This window comes from Microcaecilia unicolor, chromosome 3 (genome assembly GCF_901765095.1).
Source record: "Microcaecilia unicolor chromosome 3, aMicUni1.1, whole genome shotgun sequence".
NCBI lineage: Eukaryota > Metazoa > Chordata > Amphibia > Gymnophiona > Siphonopidae > Microcaecilia > Microcaecilia unicolor.
Window position 1 is genome coordinate 197,462,528 of NC_044033.1, and position 20,861 is coordinate 197,483,388.

The 20,861-nt window shown below is 43.1% G+C and overlaps 1 protein-coding gene across 2 annotated transcripts in view; it reads left to right on the forward strand.

Moving 5' to 3' along the window:
- Positions 1–20,861, forward strand: part of KANK2 (KN motif and ankyrin repeat domains 2) — a 61,228-nt gene continuing 40,367 nt past the window's right edge. Inside the window, exons 1-2 of one of the 2 annotated variants that reach the window (XM_030197012.1) lie at positions 13–52; positions 392–429. The gene's annotated coding sequence lies outside the window, so the exon portion shown is untranslated. Of the gene's footprint in view, positions 53–391; positions 430–20,861 lie in introns of both variants that reach the window. The other variant, XM_030197013.1, reaches the window with a different exon arrangement.

Sequence of the window (20,861 nt, forward strand, 5' to 3'; positions counted from 1 at the left end):
AGTCTCGGTGCTGGGAGCCTGGACAGCGGGAGCTGTAGAGGCAGAGGAAAAGGTAACGTTGACTTAAAATCTGGAGACGAAGGTCATTCAACTCTTCCTCTACGATTTTGTTTTGAAATGCAAAACTGCAAAGTGGTGATGTAGAAGGGAAAAAAAAATTGATCTTAGTGTCTTTTTCTTTCCTTCCCTATTGTGTAGAAAAGATGCTTAAAAAATTAATGGTTAAGCTTGATTCTTAATCTTGGAGTTGGATGGGCTGGTTTTAATTCTAGCCCTAATGAATGATCCCGTTTTCCCTTGACCGGTTGGCATAGGCTGCTTCGGGTTTCTGGAGGATTTTTGTGTAGATAAATAATGTACGGTGATTGCTGATTTTTTTTACTTTCTGCAGTTGGAGGGACGGAGCAGATTAAAGCATCTCCACTAAAGGTAAGACTGGAGACCACCCCCCCCCCCCTCCACACCCCACCCAATCTAGATTTGATGCAGACTGGAGAGTCAGATTTTCCTTTCTTAACTGAAGGTCTCATGAGTTGTGGATGCGAAAAAAAGAAAAAGTGTAAATAAGTGGGATAAATACATACATGTAATATGTATGTACATAGCTGCGAAGGGGTAATCAGGAGACTTAAGGGTGAAAGAATTTGTCCCTCCCCACCATCTTAACTTTCTTTTTGCTGTACTGCAGCCACCCCTTTCTCTGGACGTGGCTGGGCAGAGGCTCTGTTCAGTGGTTTTGGTGGGGTTGGAGGAATATTAATAAGAAGCAATTTGATCTCTTTTAAAGAAAGAGGCTGATTCTGAGCCCTTTGCTCTCTGCTCCGTCTTCCTCCCCTTCCTGGGGGGGGGGGGGGGGGGATTGTACAGCTGTTTGTCATTAAAGCTTGCACTGGGAGTTCTCCATTTCATATTTAAATATGTGTTTTCTGAGGGCCCTTTCCATCCCACCCCCTTTGCAATTCTGCTCAGCTTCAGGGCACTTGGAAGCCTGTAGAAAAATTCTGCCTTGGTGGTGGGGAGAGTCTTTTTTTTCCCATCTAGAAAAACAAGGTTCCTTCCTTCCCTCCCTCCCTCCCATTTTGGTGTGTTTTTGTAGAAACTTGGTTGATTGTAAGTTTAGCGGATGTAAAGCAGATTAATCTTGTGGCTTGTGTACAGTAAACCCCTTGCATGGATTTGAAAGCTGAGGGTTAAGGCAGAGACTTGTTATATTTAGGGTAGGGGGTATTGGCAGCGATCACTTTTTCTCCATTGATTATGAATTGATCAGAAACTGATTAATATATGGTAGAGAAATGCTTGGTACCTAACTTCTGTATGATTTCAATGTGCTTTTAATACTTCATAATCATAACTGAGGATGGGGGGGAAGGATTTCAGATTTCCAAAGCCAGGAAAGAGGGCAAGAATGCGTGTTTTGTTACTGGGTGCAGCTGGTCATGAGAGGCAGATGGCGATCAAATGACCCACCCTGAGGTTGGCCACAGCGCATGGAGGTGTTCTAATTTCTGACTGGTGACAGATTGTCATCACCATGTCCCCCCCCCCCCCCCCCCAATTCTCCATGTTTCCAGCATTGAGTGGGTGCTGGAATGTATCTGGCACTGGAGGAATGCATGGAGAGCAGAGCACAAACTCCCTGCCAGCGCATCTGGGTACCAGATTGAGGGCAGCTTCTTACTTTCCATGCAGGAAGCTGCAGAGTCTGATTCCAGAGAATGTGTTTTCAGATCCTGGTAAGTGTTGGGTACCTAATCCGCTGACTACAAATGAAGCTCATGAAGCTGGATATCCAGGAGAGGCCAGTTCAGATAGAGCTGCAAGCCCAATAGGAATCAGAACCATGAGAAGTGGTGATGCATGCGGTGCAGATGAGTCGTAGACTGGCAGAGCGTCTGGAAATCTGATATGTAACTGTGCTGGCGGAAACTGAGCAGATTTGTAGATTACTGGTCTTTTTAGTGATTGGTATCTGGGTGATTCAAAGCTTTGCACTATGGTCTGCCATTTCTGTCTCCAGGATAGATTCTGGGGACTGGATCAGAGGGTAGCTACCTCCTCCCCTCCCCCAACTCTGTATTGCTCTGTCTGGCAAGGTCATAGAAGGGGTTAAGGAGAGCAGAAAGTGATTGAGTGATGCTTGGAGAAAAGGCTGCTAAGGGGAGATAAGACTTTGATAATGGTGACCTGGGTTTGATTCCCACCACAGTTCCTTGTGACCCTGAGTAAGTCTCTTAACTCTCCATTGTCCCAGGATTGTTAGCCCTCTAGGGACAGCTAGAGTACCATACATAAATAGTAACATAGTAAATGACGACAGATAAAGACCTGTACGGTCTAGCAGCGGTATAAAAATGACTGTGAATCGTGTAGAAAGAACAGAAATATTTCCCATTATTGAAAGGTATTTTCAAGCTCACCTGAATAGGTTACCTATGCACATATGAGCTCCAGAAGGAAGTTCTCTTAGCAGGACGCAGGTACTACGGTGAGCGTTCACGGCAAATTTGAGATCCTGAGATCATAGGAATAGGTTCATTACTATCATGGTTTGCATTAAACTAACCCAACTGGAGATTGGCCTCTAGAAGCTGGTACAAATTGCTAGAACAGAATCGTGTTTTAACATTTACTCATTTACATGGTTGCACATAACGTTCTACCAACCTGCAATAAACCTTGGAGCTGGAACCCCATTCGACCCCAGCTATCCTTTACCCCAACCCCTTCCCACCTCCAAATAACTCCTTGCGAACCAATTTTGGGTAACATAGGCCGCAGCTTACTTTATTACAATTTAACTTCAATTAGCATGAACAATATAGGCCCCCCCCTTTCTCGAGCTACAAGAGCAGGCATACATCAGCAGTGGCTGCCCCCCCTTCAGCCGTTCGCCATATCAGCAAATCGGCAGCTTCCGCTTCGGGGCTCTGCCACAGCAGCAAGAACCCTACGCCGTGTGGACCTCCACACCTGCAGCCCGGGTCGCCTGACCCGCCTTTTCTGCCTTGGCTCAGCCCCCATGAGCACTCTCTCCTGTAGCTCGGATTTGTTGTGTTCTTTTTTTTTGCCGCTGCGACAGCTTCTATTCCTGAAATACACAAACAAAACGAGAGAAGATCCACCAGCAAGCGGAAAACTCAAGCACCCTATGGTAAAAACAATAGTGTATAAAGAGTGGGAGTACGACCAAGGATACCAGAAACTGGAAGATGTTCTTAAATAAAGATTTTATTAAAGGTATGAAGACTCGACACGTCGTGTTTCGGCCGTCAGGCCTGCATCAGGAGTCTGTAAAAATACATATTATATAAAAGATATGTGTGATAATAGAACAGGTAAAAATATTTCGGAAAAAGTTAAAACAATAAATATAATAAATTATATAAACTCATAATTTTAAGGTCTATATATAACAATTTTGTAAAATAATATGAAGATGATAATAACGATTAAAAATAAAACACATACATATAATGAACTTATCATAAAAGAATAATGTATATAAATTTGTGAAATAATAATATACAAAAGAAACCATCCATATCTTATATAAATAGAAACAATAAACAGTAAAAAATGTATATGCACACATAAATTTGAATAGTAAAAGTGAAGTAATGAAAGGTGCACATACATATTAAATAAAAAGAGCGATTAACCATTTAAAATTATAAATTTGTGTATTAGAATTAATAATAATATCATAATGTTATGATACACATACATACTACATTAAGATCACATACATATGAAGAGTATGGTAATATTAGTCGAAGGTTTAATGCCAACCACATGAATAGAGAACCAGCTATAAATAAAAGTGTGGGGAAGCTGTGGAAAAAGATCTTGCTAGTTAACATAATACATAGCCGCATCACTTAGGGAAAAAATGGCAAATTCAAACGGACAAGGAAGATCACAAAATTAAAATTAAAAAATTCTTAATAAAAAGACGGTATTGTGTTTATTAATGAGACTGACCTGCTATGCAGAGTGCTGCAGAGCAATGACGTTGGAAATCCTCTGAAGATTTTACAGAAGTCTATCAGATGATATATGGAGAAATTGAAGAGAAAAAAACTTACCCATTGATAAAATGTAAAAGAAGTATATATGAAAAAAATATATATTGTGTAATGTAATAAGGAGCACTGACCTCTTGCACGGAGAATTACTAAATACTAATGGGATTGGTTCTTCAAAAATAGTGTAGTAGTCTATTGGGAATAAAGAGATGAGAAGGTATTTCACAGGAGAGAAAACGCAAGGGAACAAAAAATATATCTAACTTAGACAGCAAAAAAAGAAGAAAAAGAGCGCAGGTATAGATAAAAATGTAATCCACCAAAGGCAATGATTATAGATTAAGAGCACGAAATCGCCCAAATAACTTAGTGCTACTAACCTTTAAAAAGACTATTTGATAAAGTCCGTCAGAAGCGCTGCACGCACAATTGGTAATGCAGATGAAAAAATTATGTCCCGAAGGAGCTGTATTTTAAACAAAAAAAGGCGCCAAAAGGAAAACCGACGAAGATCGCGAAAGAGAACGTCGCTAAACCGGAAGTGACGTGTAAGGAAGGACCGGACCTAAAATATATATATAATGCTACAGCGCACAAAAAAAATGTGAAAAACATATAATGGACTTTCCAATAATGCTTGTGAAATAAAGAATGAATGCCGGTGCGTTGTTGCGTAAAAAACAGTGATGAAAAACAGCGCTAAACCGGAAATGACATTCACTCAAACAGATTGATACTTGTGTAATGATGTATAATAAAACTCAGCATATTAGAAACAAAAAAAAGTATGATGATATAAAAAATTGCTCCTCCAATGGAGCTACAAAGGAATAAAGACGAAGGAAAAAATGATTGAAAAGAAAGGATGACGGTGCGCCAATTCTGGGAAATCGAAACCAACACTATGTAAAATAAAAATGAAAATAAAAATAAAAAATGACGGTTGATGCTATCTGAGAAACAGAAACTGGACAAGAAATTTTTGACAAAAAATACACAAACAAAACACCATCCCCCCACCTCCCACTTGCGAAGGTGGGCGGGTGGGTAAATGCCTCCGAGGATCAAGGGAATGCCCTGACCTCGTCACAATCCCCCAGCTTTATTTTCCTTTTTTGGTCCGCCCCCACCAGTCTCTCCTTCCAATCAGCTTCCTGCCTCTCCCTTTTGCCAGCCCCCTAAACTCACCAACCACACGATGGATTCGCGCTAAGGAGTCCTCGTGGACCCGATTCCTCCCCCCCCCCTTCCTGCTTCCTCCTCCGCCCGCTTTGAGACCCGCTCGAATGGGCCCAGCCCTTGTTTAACTGGGCCCTTTGAGACGAGGGGTCTCTTATTCTCACCCTTAGTACTTCACAAATTCCTCAACAGCAGTATTGGCATACAAAGCTCAGAATGTGTTTTGGCTTTAGCTGCCACCATTCCTAGACAGTAATTTGCCTTGTCATCTGAAGACACTGGCTCAGGAGAAGCTTATGTGTGTTTGGGGAGGGAGGGTGGAGTTTTTACCTTTTCCTTTATTGAGATTGTTAGAAAATTCCAAGACACTTTCACAAGCACTTCAAAGAGAAATGAAAGAATGGTCCTTTTTAATGCTTGGCGTGTACAAGTTCCAGTGCAATATTGACAGATGGATTATTTCCTGACCTGTCGCTGCTCTGGACTGGCTATCCTTATGCTTGTTAAAACTCCAGTGGTAGAAGCTGGGGCTGGCATGGTGGGGGTGACCCATCCTCTTTCCTAGTTAGCAAGGTCTTCCTAGTATTTCCTTTCCTGTGACTCTCCAGGGAGATGGAAAACAAACCTGACTGTGTGTGGGTCTGAGCTTGGGCTAGGGTGAAAGCTGCAGGATTATTTATTGCAAGGAAGACAGCTGTCTGTTAGTCAGCCCTCTTGTACCCTTGGCCCATGAAGGTTTGTCTGTTACTGGCAACATTCACTGTGAATCTGATGTGCTCCTGTGTCTTGGGCTCTACAGTATGGATCAGAGAGGAAGAAAAGAAGGCCAACAGCTGCAGTTCGTAGGAGCCTAGGGAGATGTGGGATGGGAGAGCCATGGTCCTTGGTTTTTAAATGCAATAATGGGTCAATGAAGCTGTGTTAAACAGGGGTCTCTCGTGCTCCAAGAACAGCTGTCGTGAGCTGCATCTTACTACAGTAAGATACTGCAGTGCTGGGCTTATATATGGAGATACAAGATATTTCAAAATGCAGAAAGCAGATGAATTTATAATGGTTTTAGGGAGGGAGCAAAAATGGCCTTTATTTAAAGTAGTTTCTTGAACACCAGTTAATTGGTTATTTTTTTGGTTATAATACGTAATTTTGGAAAACTGCTTTGATTCCATTCAGTAGGCAGCATATAAGTTCAGATAAACAAGCCTTCCCCATCATGGGGAAGGCTTGTTTATCTGAAGTTATATGCTGCCTACTGAATGGAATCAAAGCAGTTTTCCAAAATTACGTATTATAACCAAAAAATAACCAATGTTTTTCCATTGCCTGATGGCTGTATCTCCATGAGATACTACAAAGGACGTATCTAAGAAGGGACTTGCGAGGAATGCAAAGAAACAATATCAGTTTCTTCAGAGAAGATTTTAGTGCTCAGCTTTTTAGAAACCTATTCACAAGACACTTCCTGTTATACATGTATTCATCCTAATAGATTTACTATCTGCCTGTGCGTCTCTCCAGTATACATACCTCATGCGATACTATATTCTTGACTGTACATGTACAATTGTGCTTACATGTGACTAAACCAATCGAAAAATAAAATTGAGAGTAGTGCTATTAAAAATGAAAGACGTTTGTTGTAAAAAAAATTTTTTTAAGGGATCTAGGCGTCATCGTTGATGATACGTTGAAACCCTCTGCTCAGTGTGCGGCGGCAACTAAGAATGCAAATAGAATGTTAGGTATTATTAGGAAAGGAATGGAAAGCAAAAATGACATTATAATGCCTTTGTATCACTCCATGGTGCGACCGCACCTTGAATATTGTGTTCAATTCTGGTCGCCGCATCTCAAAAAAGATATAGTGGAATTAGAAAAGGTACTGAGAAGGGCAATAAAAATGATAAAGGGGATGGGACGACTTTCCTATAAGGAAAGACTGAAGCAGCTAGGGCTCTTCAGCTTGGAGAAAAGACGGCTAAGGGGACATAGGATAGAGCTATATAAAATAATGAATGGAGTGGAACGGGTAGACGTGAATCTCTTGTTTACTCTTTCCAAAAATACTAGGACTAGAGGGCACGCAATGAAGCTACAAAGTAGTAAATTTAATACAAATTGGAGAAAACTTTTCTTCGCCCAACGTGTACTTAAACTCTGGAATTCGTTGCCAGAGAATGTAGTAAAAGTGGTTAGCTTAGCGGGGTTTAAAAAAAAGGTTTGGATTGCTTCCTAAAGGAAAAGTCCATAGACTATTATTAAAATAGACTTGGGGAAAATCCACTGCTTATTTCTAGAATAAGCAGCATAAAATGTATTGTGCTGTTTTGGGGTCTTGCCAGGTTCTTGTGACCTAGATTGACCACTGTTGGAAACAGGATACTGGGCTTGATGGATCTTCGGTCTGTCCCAGTATGGCAATACTTATGTACTTATTTTTGTTTTCTTTGGTAGCCTTTCATGATGAGTGTTGAATCGCTGGTAGCAAATGGTGGTACTGGAAATGGTGGATTGGTTCTGTACTCATGTACTCATAAGATGGGGGGGACGGGAAGTCATCCAGTTCCCTAAAGAAGCAGCTCTGAAGGGATCGTTCCACACCACAAGATTTATTACAGCCAGAGACGCTTAATTGTTAAATGGAAATGTCTGGAATTCATATTCTGACTCCAAAATTTAACAGAATATTTTGTATGGTAGAAAGAGGCAGCCTAGCAAAAAGAAAAGTGGGAAGGATGTGGCTTTAACCTCAAAATGCTGATTCAGCAGCCTTTGCAAGGGCTGCCAAACCTGCTCTAGTACATGTCCTGGTTTTCATTAAATGAAGACAGTTTCCTTTAGTGTCTATGCTGCAGAAAAAGGAGCCCTTCAACTCAACACCCCCTCCCACAACAGCAAATCTTTCACACACCTATAAGAACATAAGAATAACCATACTGGGTCAGACCAATGGTCCATCTAGCCCAGTATCCTGTTTCCCACAGTGGCCAATCCAGGTCATAAGTACCTGGCAGAAACCCAGATCAGGGCAACATTCCATACATACCAATCCCAGGGCAAGTAGTGGCTTCCCTCATGTCCATCTCTATAGCAGACTATGGACTTCTCCTCCAGAAACTTGTCAAAACCTTTTTTTAAACCCAGATACTCTAACCACTGTTACCACGTCATTTGGCAACGAATTCCAGAGCTTAACTATTCATTGAGTAAAAATAAAAATTTCTTCCTATTTGTTTTAAAAGTATTTCCATGTAACTTCCTTGAGTGCCCCCTAATCCTTGTACTTTTTGAAAGAGTGAAAAATCGATTTACTTTTACCCGTTCTAAAACCACTCAGGATTTACTATACCTCAATCATATCCCCCCTCAGCTGTCTCTTTTCGAAGCTGAAGAGCCCTAACCTCTTTAGCCTTTCCTCATACGAGAGGAGTTCCATCCCTTTTATCATTTTGGTCGCTCTTCTTTGAACCTTTTCTAATTCCACTATATCTTTTTTGAGATATGGTGACATGAATTGAACGCAATATTCGCGGCGAGGTCGCACCATGGAACAATACGGAAGCATTATAATATACTTTGTCTTATTTTGCATCCCATTCCTAATAATTCTTAGCATCCTGTTTGCTTTTTTTAGGCACTGCCGCACACTGGGTAGAAGATTTCAGCTTTTTGTATACAATGGTTCCAGGTGCAGCAACACCTCCCCATCCCACCCCGCCTTGGGCAGCAGTCATACTTTTCACTTCAGTGCTTTTCATCCTGTCCTTCCATCCTAAATTGGCTGCTCATCTGTAAGGTGCTTGGGACTGTGGGTGAAGACACTGTTTTATTTATTGAGAGAGGAAACCAGGTCCTAGCAACATTGAACTTCTTGTTGGGTGTGGAAGGGCTGGGATGTTTGTAGGGGAGAGTTTTGACTTGGAAGAGAAGACTCTAGTATGCTTTCCCATTCCCTCACTGTGCTAGCGGAGCCTGGAAGAGGAGGGCTAATCCTTTCCATATGTAGTCAGAGACCATGGAAAACTCGTGCTTAGAGTTTTCCTTAAAGTGGAAATGACCCATTACTTTTAGAAGGCAGCAAACTTCCAGCTGGGCTCGGTTCTGGCAGACCCTGTAGGCACAGACCTGGGAAGTCACCCTAGAGAGAAAGTCATTAGGTATTGTCATCATGCACTATTAATGATCTACTTTTCAGGGTCCTCATTCTAGCACAGGCCGTCTTCATGGTGGTTCTGTAGTGGGAAATCAGGGAGTGGCATTCCATCACTCCTGGCAATATGTCCTCCACAGCTCACTGGGAAAGAAAACAGATGGAAAGATTTTGCCCTGTGTTTACTTCATACTCTGTAAGAAACCTTAGCAGTGAGTCACAGGGAGAGAGGGCGGAAGGCGTGCTGTAGGATGAGCATGAGATGGAGTATAGAGGTGTGCAAACATGAAGGTTTTAGTTCTGGAACTGCAGAGAAGGGATGAGGTGAACTAGCAGAAGGGGTTTCGGTACTGGAGTAGAAGGGTAGGAGTTATGTGGATTGTCGGACCTGTGTGTGTGTTGCAGGGGGAGGCTCAGTACTGGAATGACAGGAGGTCTGTAAAGTAAGCTCGGAGCCTTAATAAGCAACAGTGCACAGTGGAGGGGGCAGGGTTATCAGAGCATAGTAGTTTGATGGAGATAGACTTGCTCCAGGCTCAGAAATTAAGGCCATTTTTCCTTCGAGGTGGTGGTTTGTGGTATCCCCTATGAATGGGGTGCTCTGTTATTTCTCAAATGAAGGTAACTGTTTGGTGTTGGGTTCCATGGCAGTCTGTACAGTAGGGTTCTGATTTTTGGACTCGGTAGGGGGTGATGGGGAGAAATGGGGCTCCTTCTAGCCCACTCCTCCCTGCACCTCTGACTTCCTTAAGTAGAGCATGACTGGCTGCAGAGACTGGTGCACATCTGGATTCTCCATGCCATGAAGTTCTTAACAGCTGGCTGCATATTTGCCATCAGTCTCAGGAAAAGTGAGTCATGGGTGTACTCTGTGTTGGCCTGAATCCAGTGTAAAATTTGGATGAAGTAAGCTATAATGGTAGTTGGTTTGTCCTCTGGTGGATATGTTTGTTGTTATGGGTAGATTTAGTAGAGGAGTGGTGTGTACTTCACTGCTGGTCAGGCCTGGAGTGAGTATTTTAATTTTGATATATGAAGGGGATATTCTGCTTTCTTATATTGCACTGCCACTACCCACATGAATGATTTGGGTTTTTTAATGGTTTTGGGATCCCCTTGCCTTGAGGCTGTGTGGCTAGTGCCTGCTCTCTTCCTCTCACAGCCCCTCACTTTTCTCTCATCATGGACAATTAGATGAGCAAATCTAACAGCTAGGAAGCTTGAACAGTCTGAGAAAGCAGATTCTGTTAGGTGTTGGCCTATGGGTGAATTGTAAGAGGATTTTCCTGCACGCAGTCTGAAAACGTAGAACTGTGACACCTGCAGACCCAAGTTCTAATTCCACATTTCCCACCGTTCACACTCTGTGGCTTTCAGCAGGTCACTGGCTTTATCGGCACTTAGACCTTTTTTAAATTCTTTCCAAGCCAACAGATGTTGGAAATAAATTATACATAAGGGATTGAGAGTGTGTCTGTGGGCAGAATAACTCTCCAACCCCAGTTTATAAGAACAGCAAGAAATTTGGCAGGGGGGGGGAAGAAAGAAGTTCAAAAATAGGTCAGATTGGACCAGGGGTTCTAGAGAAATCAGTCTCCCCAAAAATGGTCCAGTGCACTTATTTAAGAGAAGCAGTTCCAACTTCTGCAGCAGAGAAACTTTGCTATAGTGAACCATAGTAGTTAAGATACATTTTTCCCAACCCCCTTTGATGTGCATTTCATTTTCTTTGTTGTAAATATAGCCATTGCTGTAGGACAGTGGCTAGACTGCAAAATCCGTTCCTTGCTGGCAGGCCTGTGCATTATAATCATACCTCTCCCTGAAGCCCCACCACTACCTCGGTGACCAGCATCAGGAAACCTAGGCTTTGTGGTTTATAATAATCATGTTTCCCAGCACAGGCAACATTCAGGTTAAATTTATTTATCACTGCTGGTACACTGTCTCTCCCAGTTACAGGCTAGTCAACACAATAAAATCCAATAGATAACAATAACATTGTGATCAATTATGAAGTGACATGATAGAGATCTATAAAATAATGAGTGGAGTGGAATGGGTAGACGTGAATAACTACTACTATTTAGCATTTCTATAGCGCTACAAGGCGTACGCAGCGCTGCACAAACATAGAAGAAAGACAGTCCCTGCTCAAAGAGCTTACAATCTAATAGACAAAAAATAAAGTAAGCAAATCAAATCAATTAATGTGTACAGGAAGGAGGAGGAGGGTAGGTGGAGGCGAGTGGTTACAAGTGGTTACGAGTCAAAAGCAATGTTAAAGAGGTGGGCTTTCAGTCTAGATTTAAAGGTGGCCAAGGATAGGGCAAGACGTAGGGGCTCAGGAAGTTTATTCCAGGCGTAGGGTGCAGCGAGACAGAAGGCACGAAGTCTGGAGTTGGCAGTAGTGGAGAAAGGAACAGATCAGAAGGATTTATCCAGGGAACGGAGTGCACGGGAAGGGGTGTAGGGAAGGACAAGTGTGGAGAGATACTGGGGAGCAGCAGAGTGAGTACATTTATAGGTTAGTAGAAGAAGTTTGAACAGGATGCGACAGGGGCATAGCTACGGGTGGGCCTGGGTGGGCCCAGGCCCACCCAATCATGGCTCAGGCCCACCCAGTTTCGCCTGATCCTCCAATCGATTCTGTCTTAGGCTGCAGTGGGAGGAGTGCACAGCCGTTAAGGAAATTGCCACGGCTCCAGCCTCATTGACTCTGCTCATAGCCACACATGCTGTCAACACGCAGCATGAAAAAACAGGAGCTCTCCTCTCCATTTATTTTCAACTACCTGTGAGGCTGCGACCGATTACGAGCCAAATTTGCAGGTCAGGAAGTCAGCCCCTCTAACGCCGCACCACCACTGCTACGACTGCCGCTGAAGCTGTTGAGTGCTCTGCTTCTCTCTCGCCCCAACACCGATCGTCAGTCAGGATGCCTGCCTTGCCTTACCCCTGTTCCCCGCGGCATTTAGACCGGTGCCACAAGGAAATTTCTGCCGCCAGTGTTGCAGCTCGGCTGGAGAACACCCGTCTATGGAGCACGGGGGGAGGGGTAAGGCAATGCCCCCCCCCCCCCCCCCCCCCCGTGGTCCAGTATCTCATTCCTCTTTCCTGCGTACTCCTTGGTTCACCACCAGTCCCCACCTCCTCCGACTTCACATTCAGCGTGCTAAATTCTTCTGGCATAAACACCCCACCCCTGCTTCTAGCAACCACTTTCACTTACTACTCTGCTTGTTCTATTCAGAACTTTTCAAGTCTAAACATCAGTATTTCAATCGCTGCATTTCTGCCTCTGCAAACTACACACAGGCTGCCGTTTGTATCATGCACCAATTCTCCCCTGCTTTTGCAGCTCCCCGTCCTATGATCCCTCTGTTCTTCCACATTCCACCCTGGCAGATTCCTGGATGAGTAAAATGTCCTCCATCAGTCTCTTCCCCCCACCTTTATAGATACCTCCATGTCTAGCTTCTGTTTCTTCCTCTACTTCTACAACTGTTCCATTTCCCCCTTCTCCTGCCCTCTGTGGCTCCTGCCACTTTCAAACTTCCATCACTAGCCTCACTGTGCATTCTCTTAATCTCGCTTATTCACCGGCTGGACCCCTGGCCCACCCATTCAGTTAGTCAATTCCTTCCATTACTTACTCCACATCTCATTCCCATTCTCTGTGCTAGCCTCTCCCTTGGCGCAGTCCTTTCATCCTGGAAACATGCCTTAGTGCGTCCCATGCTCAAGAAACCCAGTCTCCACCCTGCCATTGCCTCTTACTGCCTCATTTGTAATCTCCCTTTCTTTTCTAAAATTCTTGAGAAGCTAGTTCTCTCCTAATTTGACTGTCTTCTAGAACAAACGCCCTTCAGCCATATCAGTCCAACCTTTGTCATTCACATAGCACTGAGATGACTCTTGTAGCCCTCAATGACTCTATACCTACCTCTCTTGATTGTTTTCCTTGTCCTTTCTTCTGTATTTTATATCATTGATCACTCCCTCTTCCTTACTCTGGGCAAGTCACTTAACCCTCCATTGCCCAAGGTACAAATAAGTACCTGTATATAATATGTAAGCCGCATTGAGCCTGCTATGAGTGGGAAAGCGCGGGGTACAAATGTAACAACAAAAAAAAAGACATGCATCCTTACTGACCGTCAGCAGAGCGCTCAACAGCTTCAGTGGCAGCAGTGGTGGTGTGGCGCTAGAGGGGCTGGAGAAGATGTTAGTGAGCATTTGCTGAGCTCACTCAGCCTTTAGTTGAGCCCTCAAGGCCTCAGAACTCCTCTGTGGCCCCAAACAGGAACAGGACCCAGGCAGTACACAGAGCACAGCACAATCTGCTGTCTGAGATACTTGCCACCACGTGTACACAACTTTTGAAAACTCAGGCCCAGCTGCCCAGGTAAAATATATATTTTTAAATGTACAGTGTAATGCTGGTGGTGGGCATCTTGGCGGGTGTGGGTTATTCACTGCCTAGAGAAAAAAACTTTTTAAATCATTAAATATACCATTTTCCCCCCTAGACAGTGACGAGCCCACCCAGAAACCCACCAACAAATTTAAATGTGTTTTTGGGTGGGGGTGGGCTCAATGCCCAAGTTTTAAAAAAAGTTGTATTTTTTATGTTGGTGGGTTTTTGGGTGGGGAAAGTCTCTGCAGTGCCCAGGTTATAATAATAATATTATTATTATTATTATTATTATTATTATTATTATTATTATTATTATTTATTTAAAAGCTTTATATTTAATGTGGGCAGGTTTCTGGGTGGGGGTGAGGGGATGCCATACTAGGGAGTTATGGGTAAGGGGGTAGGACAGGGCTAATGATAGGCTGCGTGCAGGGAGGGGTGGGGTAGATACCTAGTTATCAGATGAATGGTAGGGAAGGGAAGGACTGATGCTGGGTTATGGGAATGGATAGTGGGGGTAGAGTAGAAGGGCTGGATGGTGGGATAGGAAAAGGAAAGGCCTATGCCAGGCTACAAGACAATTTCTGATTTTTGGTCCTTAATTCTATAATTGATGAGGGTTGGTCTGTGTTCTGCATGTGAACCAGCAGGTGAGAGATTTTGCTGGCATGTAGTTTGTATGGGGGATCTAGGAGTCTGACTTGTCTGGCCTTTTCAATGAGATGTGTATTGCTGTTGTGTGTATTCACTGCTACCTTTTTAAAGGTACTGTTATTGGCATTTGTATTCAGAATTGGTTAAGGTTTGTAACATAGACTCAAGAAGCTTCTTTGCAGGATTTTCTGTAACTTCACAAAGTACCTGGAGGTGAAGGGATTTTGTGTTGCTATTATTGAGGTGCTACCCGAATTGAAATATGTTTTTCCTATGGAAAGCTATAAGAGGAAACATTCTAGCTATGTTCTCTATATGCGACAAATTCCATAGTAGGTAGAAAAGGAAGAAGTCTTCAAAGGTATATTTACCACATTTTAAATGTTTGATTAATACAGCTTATTAAGGCATATATATTTATTATAATGTAAAGTTGAAGGATATGTACCAAACCGTGGTCATTTTATTTTGTCAGCATCAGAAGGGAGATAGAATAGAGCTAGAGGAAGTGAAAAAGACTTCAACGTTTACTTAATCAGACATTTGTTATAAAGCAAAGTTTGAAGGATATATGCTATTGCTGTAATTATATTGCAGGATCCTGTCATGTGTATTGAGATGTTTGCCATTATTGCAGACTTATGTCTGGCCAAGTTTAAGATATGGGATAATGTAACTGTATTACCAATATCTGTTTTTCTATTAAGTATATATGTGGTTTATATTGATGCAGGGCAGCTGTTGGGCAGACTACTTAGAAATCCACCATTAAGTGCTACTCATACCTATATACATAGTGCCCACCCATATTAGCTCCAGGCCCACCCAAAATGTCAGGTCCAGCTACGCCACTGGGATGCGAAAATGAATAGGGAGCCAGTGAAGCGACTTGAGGAGAGGGGTAGTATGAGTAAAGCGACCCTGGCGGAAGACGAGACGGGCAGCAGAGTTTTGAACCGATTGGAGAGGGGAGAGGTGACTAAGTGGGAGGCCAGCAAGAAGCAGATTGCAGTAGTCTAAACAAGAGGTGACAAGGGTGTAGACGAGGGTTTTGGTAGAGTGCTCGGAAAGAAAGGGGCAGATTTTACGGATGTTGTAAAGAAAGAAACGACAGGTCTTGGCGATCTGCTGGATATGAGCAGAGAAGGAGCGAGAAGAGTCAAAGATGATCCCAAGGTTTCGAGCTGAGGAGACAGGGAGAATGAGAGAGCCATCAACAGAAATAGAAAACGGGGGGAGTGGGGAGGTGGGTTTGGGGGGAAAAATGAGAAGCTCGGTTTTGGTCATGTTTAATTTCAGGTGGCGTTGAGACATCCAGACAGCAATGTCAGACAAGCACGCTGAAACTTTGGTTTGGATGCAAGGCGAGATATCAGGGGTAGAAAGGTAGAAAGAGTAACTTGTTTACTCTTTCCAAAAATACTAGGACTTGGGAGTATGTAATGAAGCTACAAAGTATTAAATTTTAAACAAATCTGAGAAAATATTTCACTCGACGTGTAATTAAAGTCTGGAATTCGTTGCCAGAGAATGTGGTAAAAGCAGTTAGCTTAGTGAGGTTTAAAAAAGGTTTGGATAGCTTCTTAAAAGAGAAGTCCATAAGCCATTATTAAAATGGACTTTAGGAAAATCCACTGCTTATTTCTAGGATAAACAGCATAAAATGTAATGGGTGGCAGAGCTGGTGGGGGAAGGCGGGGTTGGGGGGTGGGCCTTGTTCTGGGCAGACTTCTACAGTCTGTGCCCTGAAAATGGCAGAAACAAATCAAGGTCAGGTATACACATAAAGTAGCACATATGAGTTTAAATTGTTGGGCAGACTAGATGGACCGTGCAGGTCTTTTTCTGCCGTCATCTACTATGTTACTATCCAGCTCATTTTCGAAAGTGATCACCGGCCATCTTCCGACATAAATCGGGAGATGGCCGGCAATCTCGGAAAAGCGGCGAAATCGGTATAATCGAAAGTTGCTTTTTTGACAGCATCGCCACTTTCTCATCGCCTTGCCGGCGAAAGTTCAAAGGGGTGTGTCGCCGGCGAAGCGAAGGAGGGACATGGGCAGGCATGGGTGTGGCTACCAGATGGCCGGCTTTCCCGGATAATGGGAAAAAAAGCAGCGTTAAGTAGTATTTCGCCGGGTTTACTTGGTCCTTTTATTTTCACGACCAAGCCTCAAAAAGGTGCCCCAACTGACCAGATGACCACTGGAGGGAATGGGGGATGACCTCCCCATACTCCCCCAGTGGTCACCAACCCCCTCCCAGATGAAAAAAATAAAAATAAAGCACTTTTTTGCCAGCCTCAAATGTCATACCCAGGTCCCTGACAGCAGTATGCAAGTCCCTGGAGCAGTTTTTAATGGGTGCAGTGCACTTCAGGCAGGCAGACCCAGGTCCATCCCCCACCCCCCCACCTGTTACACTTGTGGTGCTAAGTGTTGAGCTCTCCAACCCCCCCCCCCCCAAAAAAAAAAACAACCCACTGTACCCACATGTAAGTGTCCCCCTTCACCCATAAGGGCTATGGTAATGGAGTAGAGGTGTGGGGAGTGGGTTTGGGGGAGATTTGGGGGGGCTCAGCACCCAAGGTAAGGGAGCTATGCACCTGGGAGCTTTTTTTGTATTTTTTTAAACATTTTTAGAAGTGCCCCCTAGAGTGCCCTGGCATGTGAGGGGGACCAGTGCACTAAAAATGCTGGCTCCTCCCACGACTAAATGCCTTGGATTTCGCTGGGTTTGAGATGGCTGGCATTTTTTTCCATTATCGCTGAAAAACAAAACCGGCAATCACAAACCTGGCAAACTCTGGCATTTGGCCGGGCTAAACCGTATTATCGAAAAAAAAGATGGCCGGCCATTTTTTTCGATAATACGGTTCCAGCCAGCTGTTGCGCCGCCGCCAAAATAGATCACCCGCGATCTATTTCACCGGTGACGTTCGATTATGCTCTTCTATGTTGCTATGTTACTTCTGAAATATTCAGTTTTTCTCAGCATGTACTGAACAAAACACAGCAACCGTGGGCAGGGAGATGGAATATTGTTCCCCTCCTTTCCAGGGAGCCCTGAGCTGGCTCCAGCAGAATCCCACCCATATCACTAGCTAGGAATGTGTGCAGGGAGCGTCTCCTCACCCACCTTATATAACCCAGCACTGCCAGTGGCTGCCTCTGTCGACATAGACTGGTTCCAGGAATGAGGTGGCTGTCCCTTCCCCTGCACAGTTTAAGGGACCGACGGGTCATATGCAGGAGTCAAAGCTTTTCTCTGATGCTGCCAATACCCCCTAACCAGTGGATCTGGGACTGCCTTTCCTGTAATTGTTATCCCTCACCCTCTTTTCCTCACCTCCATTTCAACTATTCCCTCAACATTAACAATCATGGCAAACAAGTTGAACAGTACACCAATCGGGTGAATAAATAGGCTACAGCTTTACTAACAATTTATAAGGTCGAAGAATTCAAAAACGGTTACACCCTGAGCTACTTTGATATGGCACCAAAAGCCAAACCCACCCCCCTTTCCCCTGGCTACTTGCCTTGACAACTATGTAGCCATTCCATCCACCGCTCCATCTTTGACGATCTTTGCTCCCCCAGCCCCACCTTGACAGCTAGGGTCTTGGAGGGGGGCATGGACCTCCATACACCTGCACCACATCATGACACAAGTTTTTTGATTCCCACCTCATGTTGTGGCTCATTCCCCATGAGCCATAACCCCCGTAGCTCGGGTGTCCACCAGCTACAACAACCTACAATAACCTAAATATAAAAGAAACTGCAAAAAACGTTTCCATGAAATTCCCCACCCCCTGAAAACCAGCACCACGTGGGAGGGTAAGCTGTTTCTAAGAAGCAGGAAAAAGCCCTGATCCTAGTGACAGTCAACTTAAATAATCTCTGTTGACCCCCTAACCTCTTAGGAGCTATTCAATGAGTTCACCAGGGACCTACAGCCTCATTTGAACTGGCCAATTCAGCTGCCAGGTCAACACACAAGCCTTGCCTTCCACCCCAGGACCCCTCACCCTCCAGCAGCGCCAAGCCCCTGGTTAATGGGGCTCATCGAGACCGGCTCTTGGGCTAGTCTCATTTTTAAGGCCAGAGCCTCTCCCTGGATCAAGCTAATACAATTTGTCCCTAAAATCACTCTCCCCCCCCCCCTTTTTTTCCAGTTTTATCCTTCACTCCTTTCCTTTATTCCTGTCTCCTTTTTCCTTTCTCTTTTACTCTAAAGCTGTTTATCACATCTTCATATATATATTTTTTAATCTTCTTTTTCTCCCATCTCAACAAGACAAGATCCCTGGCACCAGGGCCATAAATTGCTTGTTTTGGGGCGTTCTCCCTGTGTCTCTCCCTCTGACTGGAGGAAGCACAACAGAATCCATATCCTTTTGTTGTTCTTCCAAATAGAAAAGCGTCCAGCTTTGGTGAAAGGAAGTTGATGGGAAGGTGTCTGCTGTGGCACTGGTGGTCTTTACCCGCCTGGGGTCATGGTGAGAAATTAACTTGGTGAAAACTGACTTCCAGAACTTGTGGTCTGCTTGTGTCCAGATGATGAATCTTGTATATATGAAAGACAACAAGTGAGAACCCCGTATTTTGTGCTGTGGGTGTACACTGCTGAAGCTTTTTTTTTTTTTTTTTTTTTTAACTCAGATGGTAATTGAAAAACAAGGTATACTGCAAATGCCAGGGCAGTCGAGCCTGCGTGCCTTTTAATAGATAATTTAATATAAGGAGGGGAGGGACAAGCATCTATAGTATTCTTTACAAGGGAGAAATTGCATTTTGTTTCTCCAGGTCTTTCTGCAGCTTTTGTTCAGGTCGATCACCAGTAATTGCTTCCACATTTGAGAGGTTTCAGAATAAGTGGCACAGTTTTGCAATGGTTTTGATGTTCTTTCTGCCAAACCATACCTGTTTGGTGGCTTGTAATTCCTCAGTCTCTGTTGTGAAGTATTAGACGAGATTGCACCATTAAAAACTAAGGACCCTGTTTACTAAGCTGTGCTAGTGTTTTTAGCATAGGAATACGGGCGACTTAGCGTTTAGCGTATGCTAATCATTAGCATATGCTAATGCACTGCTTAGTAAGCAGAGCCCTAAATGTAAACTTGCCAGGAAGTCAGACAAATGATTTACTAAAGGAACTTCTATTAATCAAGAGAGAGCATAGGAAGCTAGAGAGGTTATGGCAGAAAAATCCTACTACACATAATAGGCAAAAATGGAGACTGAAAATTAATTATTTTTTGGTTAAAACAAAAAGGGAATACTTCTCAAAATGAGTAGAACCAGATAGACTGGATATATTTAGATTGTTTCATTCACTTTCTTCAGTTACTGACTGTACTACTAAGCCTCTGGCTTGGCTGCTTATTTTAAGGAAAAGGTATGTTCTGATAGGAACAGTCTACTGACACACAAGACATCGAACCCTATTTGAGTATTAAGGCTACAGGTATACCCCATCTGACCGGTTATGGGACGTTTTTGAACGAACAACATCTACAGATGTCACTAGGCTATTGACAAATTATAGACCAGTGGCATACATCCCTTTGTTCATGAAGGTGATGGAGGGATGGCTAACTGAAAAGCTGAATCTTTTTTATTTTATATATGCAATTTTCAATTATTACATGGGCCCCAGTCAGGCTTTCGTAGGTGTTTAGCACAACTGGTCAGAAACTACTGAGTCAAGGTCAAAGTTGTTGGTTGCATCAGACTATAAGACCTTAATTAATGTAAATGTAAGGCTATACTTTCTCTTATGTTGTTCAATCTCTTTCCGAGTCTTTTGGTTCAGTCTCTAGGTATCGGTGAGCATTTCTTTGTTTACAATGTCCAGTTGATAGTTTTATTTAGATCCTAAATATTTGAATCTTAAAGTACTAAATAACCTCAATGGTATCTTGGCTAGAGAAAAATGGGTTGAAACTAAAACCCTTTGAAATCAAAAAACAATCTGGGTAATGGGCGGAGCTTTAACCATTCCAGCTAACAACAACAAATCAACAGTCAATCACTCTCCAATGAAATGGTAATAATAACTTTGTAAAGCAAACCAATTCAAAACTGCATAGAGCAATATAAAATCAGAAACTTAAATTCTATCAAATTGCTCCAAATCAACAAGATTTTAATGAGTCTTTGAACTGATATACTATCATTTAATTATATGTAGCCTCATAAGCCCAGGGTACCTTTTTTCAAATTAGGACACCACTGACTGACATTCATCATTGGCTACCACCACTTACCCAACACCGCAGAGAAAAACTCTCCTATCTATATCTAATCATGAGAGAAAAATCTGCAATGTTCAGGTTCATGGGAAAAACCAATTTTATAAATCCACAGTTCAAATACTCATCAAATCCTTAATTTGACCCATAAAACTCTATAATAGGTCTAAA